This window comes from Gobius niger (assembly GCF_951799975.1).
Source record: "Gobius niger genome assembly, chromosome: 18".
Taxonomy (NCBI): domain Eukaryota; kingdom Metazoa; phylum Chordata; class Actinopteri; order Gobiiformes; family Gobiidae; genus Gobius; species Gobius niger.
Window position 1 is genome coordinate 5,767,671 of NC_136869.1, and position 10,202 is coordinate 5,777,872.

The window sequence follows — 10,202 nt, forward strand, 5'->3', positions numbered from 1 at the left end:
CGTGAATAGTCCGTGTCAAGGTGAGAAGGGTCAGCCGTGATCTGTCGATGGAGCTCATCCAGGCAGACCAGAGTTCGATCTAGCTGGACCTTCACATGAAAGGCTCAGGGGCCTTTCTTGCAGCCCCCCTGAGTGGGGTGGCCCAATAGAAATCAGGGGTGGCCCGGGCCACCCCACTCAGGAGGGCTGCATGAGGATGCATATTTGTGGCAGTGTTTCCTCATTAGCACACCCCTCCCCCACCTGGGAAATCAAAGAAGCCTTTTGTTATGCAGTGCTAATGAGCGCTAATCACCCATTGTTATGACTAGCACCTTTACCAAGACAACATAAAATGACTATTAATGCTATAGTGGCAATAGACAAAATTATACTGTATGTACTAAGCAAATGGCATTAGTTAATTATATTCCTGTTTGGGTTTTTGGTTGGTTGGTCCGGCAAGTACATTAAGTGGCATTTGTTTCCAACTTTGTTGTGCTGCTTTTGCCTGCTGGTCTTTCTTTATTCAGCGTAAAACATGAAATGTATTAAATCAGACCTAAAGTTGTAAAATCCCCTGAAATGGTTAATTTGGTATTCCTCAGACTGTACGTTATGCAGCACTTAAAAAAGTGATAAAAAGCGCTTTAAAACCCCGGTCTTCGTGCCACCCCAGGAAAAAAAAGTCTGGACACGCCACTGGCTGAAGGTTTGTAACACGAGGGAGTTTTTCCTTTCATTGGCTTTTTGTGCCAAATGCCTGAATTTATAAAGACTTTGGGAAAAAGTTCCTCTATAAGAACTTAGGAACAGTGTGGAGGACTCTTACAATCCATCCATCCATTTTCTTCCACTTGTCCGTTTCCGGGTGATGGGGGCAGCTGTTGGAGCTGCCCAAATCACATTGCACCTGCCCCTTATGTTTCCTCCTGCAGGTGGTGGGTCCACAGAAGGACGGCCTCACGATTCTAACCAGGCCTGTTGGTCTCTCATAAGAGGCTTCTGAACCGCTCTTTGTCTGACCCGTCACCTAGGACCTGTTTGCCCTGGGAGACCCTACCAGGGGCACGAAGCCCCCGACAACAGAGCTCCAGGATCATTCGGGTGCTCAAACCCCTCCACCACATTAAGGTGGCGGTTCCAGGAGGGGGAACTCTTACAAACAAGAACAAAATCCAGTTCTGTACACGATTTGCTCCTGATGTAACCCAACACCCTGAACTTATTAAATCTTTAATCTTAATTCATTCCAGAAAATAAATTACGGATACCTTGTATTTTTCAGAAATAAGTTGGTGGTATAACTTGTACTTGCACAGTTTCCTGACACTGCCTTCGTAAGTACGGATTTTAAGAAGTTTCTTAAGAAGAAGTTCATGAATGAGGCCCATTGTTTACGTCCTGCAAAAATACTATAATGTATTAAGAGGAAACCAAATTAACTCTCTTCCTTTGTCTTGCCTAGCTGTGCTGAACTAGCTTTCTCATTGTAGCTCATGGCGGATGATTTTAATGTTCATGTTGCATGCTTACTCCGCTAATGCTTTAGATTTCCGCTGCGCCTCTCCCCGCACACCCACACACATCTTTTGCATTTTATTGAATCTGAATGAAAGCACTTCGCTTTGAATCATGCCCAAAATAAACTGCTAAAGTTCTCCGTTTAATTCACTGCCTCAGAGGTTCACCGCGATCCCCCTCTGTGGACACTTCACACATTGTTCACAGCGTTTAGGCTTTGTGGAGTGGAGAGAAGCCAAGCCATTAGTTATTTCACCGAAAGAGATTGCTGAAGGGACAGGAACTTGTTTTTGAATTGAATAAAACGCGGAGGATGACAATACTTTACTGGAATGAAGTGCTTCGTTTAATCCAATAGTGGATGAAGAAATTAATTTATATTGTTTACAGACCAGAACAAAACCATTATTATTCTTTGAGGACACGGCCTGTCTTAATTTCATTTACTCAATAAGCCCTGTGTGTATTTTTCCATGAGCACAATGATAAGACAGCCATGCACTCTCTGTACTGTCGCTGTTAATTGAAGCATAGTTAATGGACTGCACGATGTGTCGCCAAATCTTTTCTATTTCAATATAATACAATGGTGATGTCCATATCACAGGAAGCAACATTATCTCGCAAAATTATTGAGGACTCGTGCGTTTCCGTGAAAGAACGTGGTAGCTTCCAACTTCACCCCTGTTTGGAGCTATAGGAATACACTGGGAGAGGCCAAATGCTAACAACATCTTTGGTCGTTGTGCATGACTGAGGGCACGCACAAAGACCACACAGGTACAAATCAACTCGTCTAAGCTCAGGTAAGCACATATCACATTATGGAAAAATGGTGGCCTGTTCCTTTACATGCATGAATGAAAGAAAATGCCAAACTCCCCCCCAAATACAGTGGGGGAAAAAAGTATTTGATCAATTCTCTATAGACTTTCTATTGGATTTTGGCCAAATACTTGTTTTCCCCACTGTATAATGCAGCATAATAAATCAAGGTGCACACTGGTGTATAAGATCTGCAGTCTGTAGTTTATGTCGTCAAAACAAAACACGAGAGAATGGGGGAAAGCGAAGGAAAAGGAAATCTCTGACTGCACTTTTGCTCTGTGGCTTTACTATTATTACTATTTTCAGTATATATTTGGCCAAAAGTAACTCAGTGGCGCAACTCAGCTACATTTTTGAAACAGTAATATGTAATATAAACATATTATATTTTTACTGCTGTAATCACTAATATAGAATATACTACATTTTTTTAAGTAACTTGCCCAACACTGTCAGTATGGCATTGGAAAAAAGGTAGGTGCTGGTATCGAAAAAATAAAAGTGTCAAAAAAATATATCTTCAGAGACCAAGTTTTGATACCTGTAACCTCTTAACCCCGACCTGAACCGAGTATGTTTTCCCAAATCTGAAAGCTTCTTGAACAAAGCGTCAAAATAGCAACGAAAATGAGGATGGAAATACAAACAAAAAAGTGACAAACAAAACATCAACAATTGAAAGGTCATGAAAGAGCCACAATTAACAAAAAAAGTGACAACAAAGAAACGAAAGAGCAACAATACCATGATTAAAAAATATGACCAAAAATGGACTAAAATTTGACTAAAACACGTCAAAAACACGACTATAAAGAAACAACAGAACCTACCAAAACAACACAAAAAAAGCAACGTAAAGTCATCAATGTGACAAAAATGCAGAAACAACTCAACAAAAAAAGTTACAATGACTTTTGTCGGTCTTAGCTTTCAAATTAGGCGTTACACCGGCCTATCGTCTGTAAGCTCCAATCGAGAAACTTTTAGATTTGGGTAAAGCTGAGCTGGAGAAGGTGGGGTGTAAGAGATTAAAGGAAGCTACTTGGTTGTTTCAGCTCATATAAAATGATACAAATTTGAGTCTTTTAAGATTAACATCATTGTTCTCTTTTATGGTTCTAGATGACACATATTTTAGTATAAGTATTGAAAATAAGTAGTGTTCAGAGGACAGTATGCTGGAAGAACACATCCCTTTCTGAAAGGGACATCGCCACACTCAGCAATCTTCAAATAACCAATAAACAGAAGTCAAACACATCAAAAACTCCACTATGGATCACGGAAAAAGTTCTTACAAATAAGTAGGTCTTAGAAAATGGCACGCTGTCTTACCAGTCAAGATCCAATCGGATATAATACAAGTTTGCTGACCCAGTGGTGGGCTCAGATGAGAGAAGTGCTTCCTAATAGAACGACCACAGCACTGGGCCTGTCCACGGCGGAGGCAGAGTGGGCTCATAAGTGCCCAGCCAAGTCTGATTCATCACTTCTACAGTCGGACTGAAAGCGAGCGCCGTGCCAGACTGATTACCAGATCTCTGCGGCTGCATTAGAGGAGACGACACGGAGCATTTTCTCCCACGTCAAGCCTTCCCCCGACTTCGCAGTGAACCAAGAGCATCATCGCGTACCTGACCACACTTAGCATGAAGGCTTTGGATATTGACGTCAAAGTGAAGCGTGATTATGGACTCGCTTGCTCTCTGACCTCCAGTGGTTTGTAAGCTTGGTTTTAATCCACAAGTTCACGTCTTACGGAAAACATATGCAAAATCCTATATTGCTTGTGTACTGCAGTAGTCAGTGCGCTCACCTGACAACAAGAAGATCATGTGTTCGATTCCAGAGCGATGTAGGAGCTTCTGTGTGAAGTTTGCACGTTCTTTGGTTGCTCTTTTGCTCACCACCAAAACCATTGTTAAGCGGGGTCACCTCGAGGGCCAGGGACCTTATGCCAAAGAGGTTCAGGATCTATGTGAGACCGTACTTAATAATTACAAATAAGTCTTCTGATATTGGAAGATAAATGTGAAATGGAAGTGATGTCGGGTGGTAGTACATGCCTGTGTCATACAGTGCAGTTCAGAGGACATTCCATGGTCTGTATTGTGAACCTAAAGGTAATGGATATTTAGCCTGGACTGGTATTTCGATTATTCTCCCTATTTTGCCTTAACTGCTCCAAATTCGTCAATTGGTATCACATGGTAACATTCACTTCACTGCCCGACATACGCCATGGTTAGTGTTAATGTTTTTGTCGGAAAATATAAATAACCCTAAGGTTTACCAGGGTGCGTATGTTCCCTAGGTGCTATTTTTTTTGTTTTTTCGTAGGTGAGTTGGTACATCAACCAATCACAAGTCATGAGAGTGAAAGGTCCAACATCTATTAATCAGCTTAACCGTGACCGTGCCCTAGCAACTAACACATCTATGTTCCCCCACTTCTATTGACGGGGGAACATAGGGCTTACCCCAGTTAACCATATCTTTAATTTGTGTCATGGACTCTTAAATTTTCACAGCAGACCGCCATCCGTCCTGAGAGATTATCTAGCACTAATCGCGAAAACGGGCACTATACCTATGGTTTTAGTAGTAGAACAATATTTTTTGTCCTCCTTTAGTGTATTGTAAACCTCAGACATCAAACATTTGTATCAAGTTTTCTAGCGCGTCTGTGATAGTGACACTGAAAAGTAATCCTACAAGTTTGAAAATGGGCTTTTCAACCGCTCTTTGTCTGACCCGTCACCTAGGACCTGTTTGCCATGGGAGACCCTACCTTGGGCACGAAGCCCCCGACAACAGAGCTCCCAGGGTCATTCAGGCGCTCAAACCCCTCCACCACGTTAAGGTGGCGGCTCCAGGAGGGGTAAATATCCACTACCTAACTTAAATGACAATGTAGAGTCATGGCTCGTTTGAAAATCCTCCCTTGTCTGGGTGTGGTTTGCTCTGCGTGCTCAGGTTTACCATATCATTATTACGACAGACTGATCTTCCTGACAAAACGTCGGGCTCAAGATCTAGAGAGGGGTCCGCGGCCTCTGCGCTGCTTTAAAAACGACTTTCTCATAACTCTATTCTGGGTCGATTGCTCCTTCATACCAGTGTTCAAACAACCCCAAACATCTTCAAACAGTGACTTTACCGTGAACTACGGTGAAGACATCAATGTCAGAGTTTGTGAAGTAATACAGAAAACAAAGCAATGTGATCATTAAGTATTTACACCCAAAGTTATGACCGGGGAATGAACTTGACAGCCTCCTCCATGAGCTGTCAACCGCCAAGCCACTAGAAAAAAAACGTTTGATACAGAACACCCAGGTAGATGCTGATTTGAGACACGCAAATTAGAAAATATAGGACATTTGAGTCTTTATTTCCTGACGACATTTACAACATTCGCCTTATGCTTGCAGTGACTGTGGATTTAATTATGCCTTCAGTGGTTTTCAAAGTTTTGCTAAATTGTCAAAGGCATGATCCGTCGAACTTCAAAAGCCACGCACGCAGGTCTTTGTTTGTTTGGGCTCGTGCTGATGTAAACCTTTCAAGTGTCTCTCTGGCTCTAAAAAGAGAAAAGCGCGTATTCCCAATAGCGAGCGTCAGAAAGTAGATGCGTGCCGCGGGAGATGAGGGGAACACAATGCCACTTTAGGATCATATTGTTTGACAGCTCTGCAGCCGCAGCAAAAGCGCCTGGATGCAATGACAGCACTTAGCCGAACGGAAACATTGCGTAGACATTAGGCCGTTTACAAAAGCGAAGGCATAAGAGCGGCGCGTGGATCCGTGCCATGTATCGGCCGCGCTGACGGACTCGATTGGATTGACTGACTGGTTGCGCAGCGGAGAGGGGGCCCAGGGGACAGCAACCTCAGAGATTAAAACGATGCAAATTTTCTCCGTCATCCAGGTGGCTAAAGCAGTCTTGAAATGAAAGAAATGGACTGGAGAATCCGGCATTCCTCTCACCATCCTGGGAGCTTCCATCTGTCGAGTAACGGAGGAAATTGGACACACGTCGGGGGGACATCACACTGTCCTGAATCTGAATATGAGCAAATAGGTCCCTCCTTTGACAACAGGTATCAAGAACCACGGTGATTTGGTTTGAGAGGGTGTGGCCCTCAGATGCACCCATAGAGCTTAAATAAGTTGTCACAACTTTATTTTGGTGTATGCCACATGCATACTGTGGTAAATGCAGTAGAACATTGGACTGGATATGTTTGTGAAGGCTCTCATTCATCCAGGGAGTATCCATGCCTTGTCCCCGCTCAATAACGGCCTCTTGAGAGCAGGTGAACGACCCTCTTTTTTTTAAGGCCAATGGGTTGTCTACGCCCCCTCCTGGAACCGCCACCTTAACGTGGTGGAGGGGTTTGAGCTCCTGAATGATCCTAGGAGCTCTGTTGTCGGGGGCTTCGTACCCCTGGTAGGGTCTCCCATAGCAAACTGGTCCTATGTGACGGGTCAGACAAAGAGCGGTTCAGAAGCCCCTTATGAGACCAACAGGCCCGGTTAGAACCATGAGGTTGTCCTTCTGTGGACCCATCACCTGCAGGGGGAGCCATAAGGGACTGGTGCAATGTGATTTGGCAGTTCCAACGGCTGGCCCCACGACCCGGCAACGGAAAAGTGGAAGAAAATGGATGGATGGATGGATGGATGGAAGGATGGATGGATGGATGGATGGATGGATGGATGGATGGCTTGTCTACGCCCATTGACAGAGCAGATTAAAGACCTGCTAGTCAAGTGATGCTGTAAACAACTTGAATATGATTTTTTGGCAACCTATTGTACATGTTTAGCAGGAGGGGAAACTGGAGACTCTGGAGGAAAGCTACGCAGTGACAGAGAGAACATGCAAGCTTCAGCTGCCCAGTAAAATAGTACCATCTCTGGCATCTGGGCAGCAGTAAGGGGAGAACACACTTCGGTCTGAGAGCTGCATTTCGCCGCCGTACCAGACATTGAATAATTACACTTATATTGCACTTTACAAGCGTGTGTTACCAAGTTTCTCAAAGTGCCACACTGTTGTCATTATTACACACACAGGCAAATCACTCTCATTCATTCTTGCCTGTAGTACATGTCCTTTATGGTAGGAGAAACCGCAGTCATGGAGAGAACATGCAAACTCACGATCGAACCTGCGACCTTCTACCCGCTGCGCAACAGTGCCACCCACTTTACGCATCTCCGGTTTAAGTACATCTAATAAAATATTTCACTTGATCTCTTCTTGACCTGTGCACACAAGCTTAAGTGGTTTTCATCCAAATGCGCTCAGAACATTTCACTCAAAAGTTAAGTGAAGTCAGCTCCACACTTCTGGTCCTCCTCTGATGTGCTTTCACTTGATAAAAGGTCACTTTAGAGGTGAAACCTGTGCAGAACGAGATTCTCAAAGTCCTGTATTAAATCAGCACGATAGACCCGGCATTAGAGTCTCCACAGGCCGCCGCACTCACGGGGAGGGCCGCAAAACTACAGCCCAGAATTCTGCACTTTTTCCAGGGGAAGGAAGGTCAGCGAGAGGAGAGAGGGTCGGCCTCCAAGTTTCTAGCATTCACACGAGGCCAGAGAAGGAGACAGCTGTAGAGGTATTGTTAGGTTTTGGGAAATATACTGTATATAATATAATTTAGTTGTTCACTTGTTCAGCCCTCTGGGATTTTTCCAAATTCTGTTAGGAAATTCAATATCTATTCATACAAATGTTTACAAACTCACTCTCTCTTGGTACAGCAGCGTTTTTTGCCTTTTCTGCAAACTGCTTGGGGTTTCTGTGTTCCACATTGTTTGGATACTTTTGTTTATCTTTGCTTTAGAAAATCTGTACTTGCTATGAAGTTTGTGAAGGCTCTCATTCATCCATGGAGTTTCCATCTTCGAAAAAGGTTAAATCATCAACTGGACATGGTTTGGTAACGTTGAGGACGTTTCGCTTCTAGTCACAGAAGCTCCTTCAAGCTCTTCAGCTCTCGTGTCTTTTATGATCTGAGGAGCTTGAAGAAACTTCTGTGACTAGAAGCGAAACGTCCTCAACCTTACCTAAACCCAGTCCAGTCGATGTAACCCTTTTCTACTAGCTATGAAGGTTTTTTAAAAGTAAACAGACAGCTAGCTTAGGAGCTTAAGACATTTGAGACCTACACATTTTTTTCTTCTGAAACACTAAAGAGGCACCAAGAGCCCCCCATGCCTGCAGCACAGTAGAGACGTCACAAGAGGCGCTACAGGGAACAAAAAACGTGGAGTTATCCGGGCAAGACTCGCAGCTATGTCACATAAGCCTCTATCCCTTCTAATGAACGTTTTCTGGAGAATAAAATGGATTCTATTCGTCTGCTATGCTCTTCTGAGGAGATGGTGAAAGACTGTTGTGGAGTGGAGGAAGGAGGAGGAGCAGTGCAGGACACCACGCTCTGAAACAGGGACAAACCCAGGAGGCGGTGCACCGTTTCAGAGGCGCACTGAAGGCTGTCCTCCGGTTTCCTTAATCACAACAGATCAGGACTAACCCAACACCTGCACACAATTTTGTTATACAATTAAACAATCACAAAGCGCTTACTTACTAACCTACTGACTTACAAGTAAACCATTTCAAAACTGCAGAATTAGAGTAGCAGCTACAGATACAGAAGATTGGTTTTCACTGCACCCAGCCGACGACTATAAAGTGTGACCTAAAAATGTCCCCATTGAAAACACTACCCATTGAAATGTTACTGTATCTCATGCATTGATCAAACAAACCTCTTTTTTTGCTGTTTTTAGACTCAAAGACATATCTTTACAAAGCTATTGTCCGAAAGAGGTGAAAAAGTTAAAGAACCAAAGTCTGACTTTGATAAATGGCCATAGCCGTTTCGGTATCTATTTCAGCTTTTTATCCATTACCTGATTTGATCCCTGAACTTCTCTTCCAGACACATGAACTTCGCTTAAAACTTGAGAAAGGCCCATGATTTTATTACTTTGTGACCTGATCTTTAGGGGCATTCTACATTTGTATTTTGTACGCACTCTCCGTGCTCAGTGTGTGGGAGAAAGTATGAAAACTAAAACTGGTTAGATATACGAGTATGCAGCCTTTCTACAGCTGTAAAATATATTTTCAAGACAATCTAATGCTTCTCCCCTTGTATTTGCTATTACTTAATTGCGGTAAAGCCATCTGTAAATTAAAATAATATAATATTGTGGGAGTGAAGAAACCTTGAACTTTGTAGATTAATATTACTAAATAAATAATCAAAATCTACAACAACACATTATGTAAAACAAATGAAAAACTAATTAAATTAAAGGGGCTAGATGCAAGTTCGTCATTTTGTGCTCACTACTGCCACCTCAGGTCTTTTACATAACTGCAGCTTCTATATTAAGCTGGTGCATGACGGCACTTCGGACCCGAACTAACACCTTTTTGAGTGACAGTGCAGGATTTTAGAGGCAGTTGTGGTGAACAGGTCTGGGCTCATTCTACACATTAGGACAGGGCTGGAACATGTGGGGGGATGAAAATACTTAGTTTTAACATGTTTAAAAATGTTTGAAGTCTACGAAACTCCACCGTGGATTCCAATCACAGAAAACAACACGAGCGTTGCGGAGGCAGCTCGGAGGCCTCGGCGCCCAGACAGTGTGCGTACAGAAGCCGCTGCCTTGTCACCTTAATAATCACAGGACAATGGCTCCGGCGGTCCCCCGTCCCCGCCGCGGCGAAGAGCCGGGGACCCAGTGGAGCTCGTTAGAAGCCGAGGAGCGCGCTGTAAATAAGGTTAATTGGGCGATCTGTCACGAGCGCGAGAGATGCACACGCTGACACGGAAACA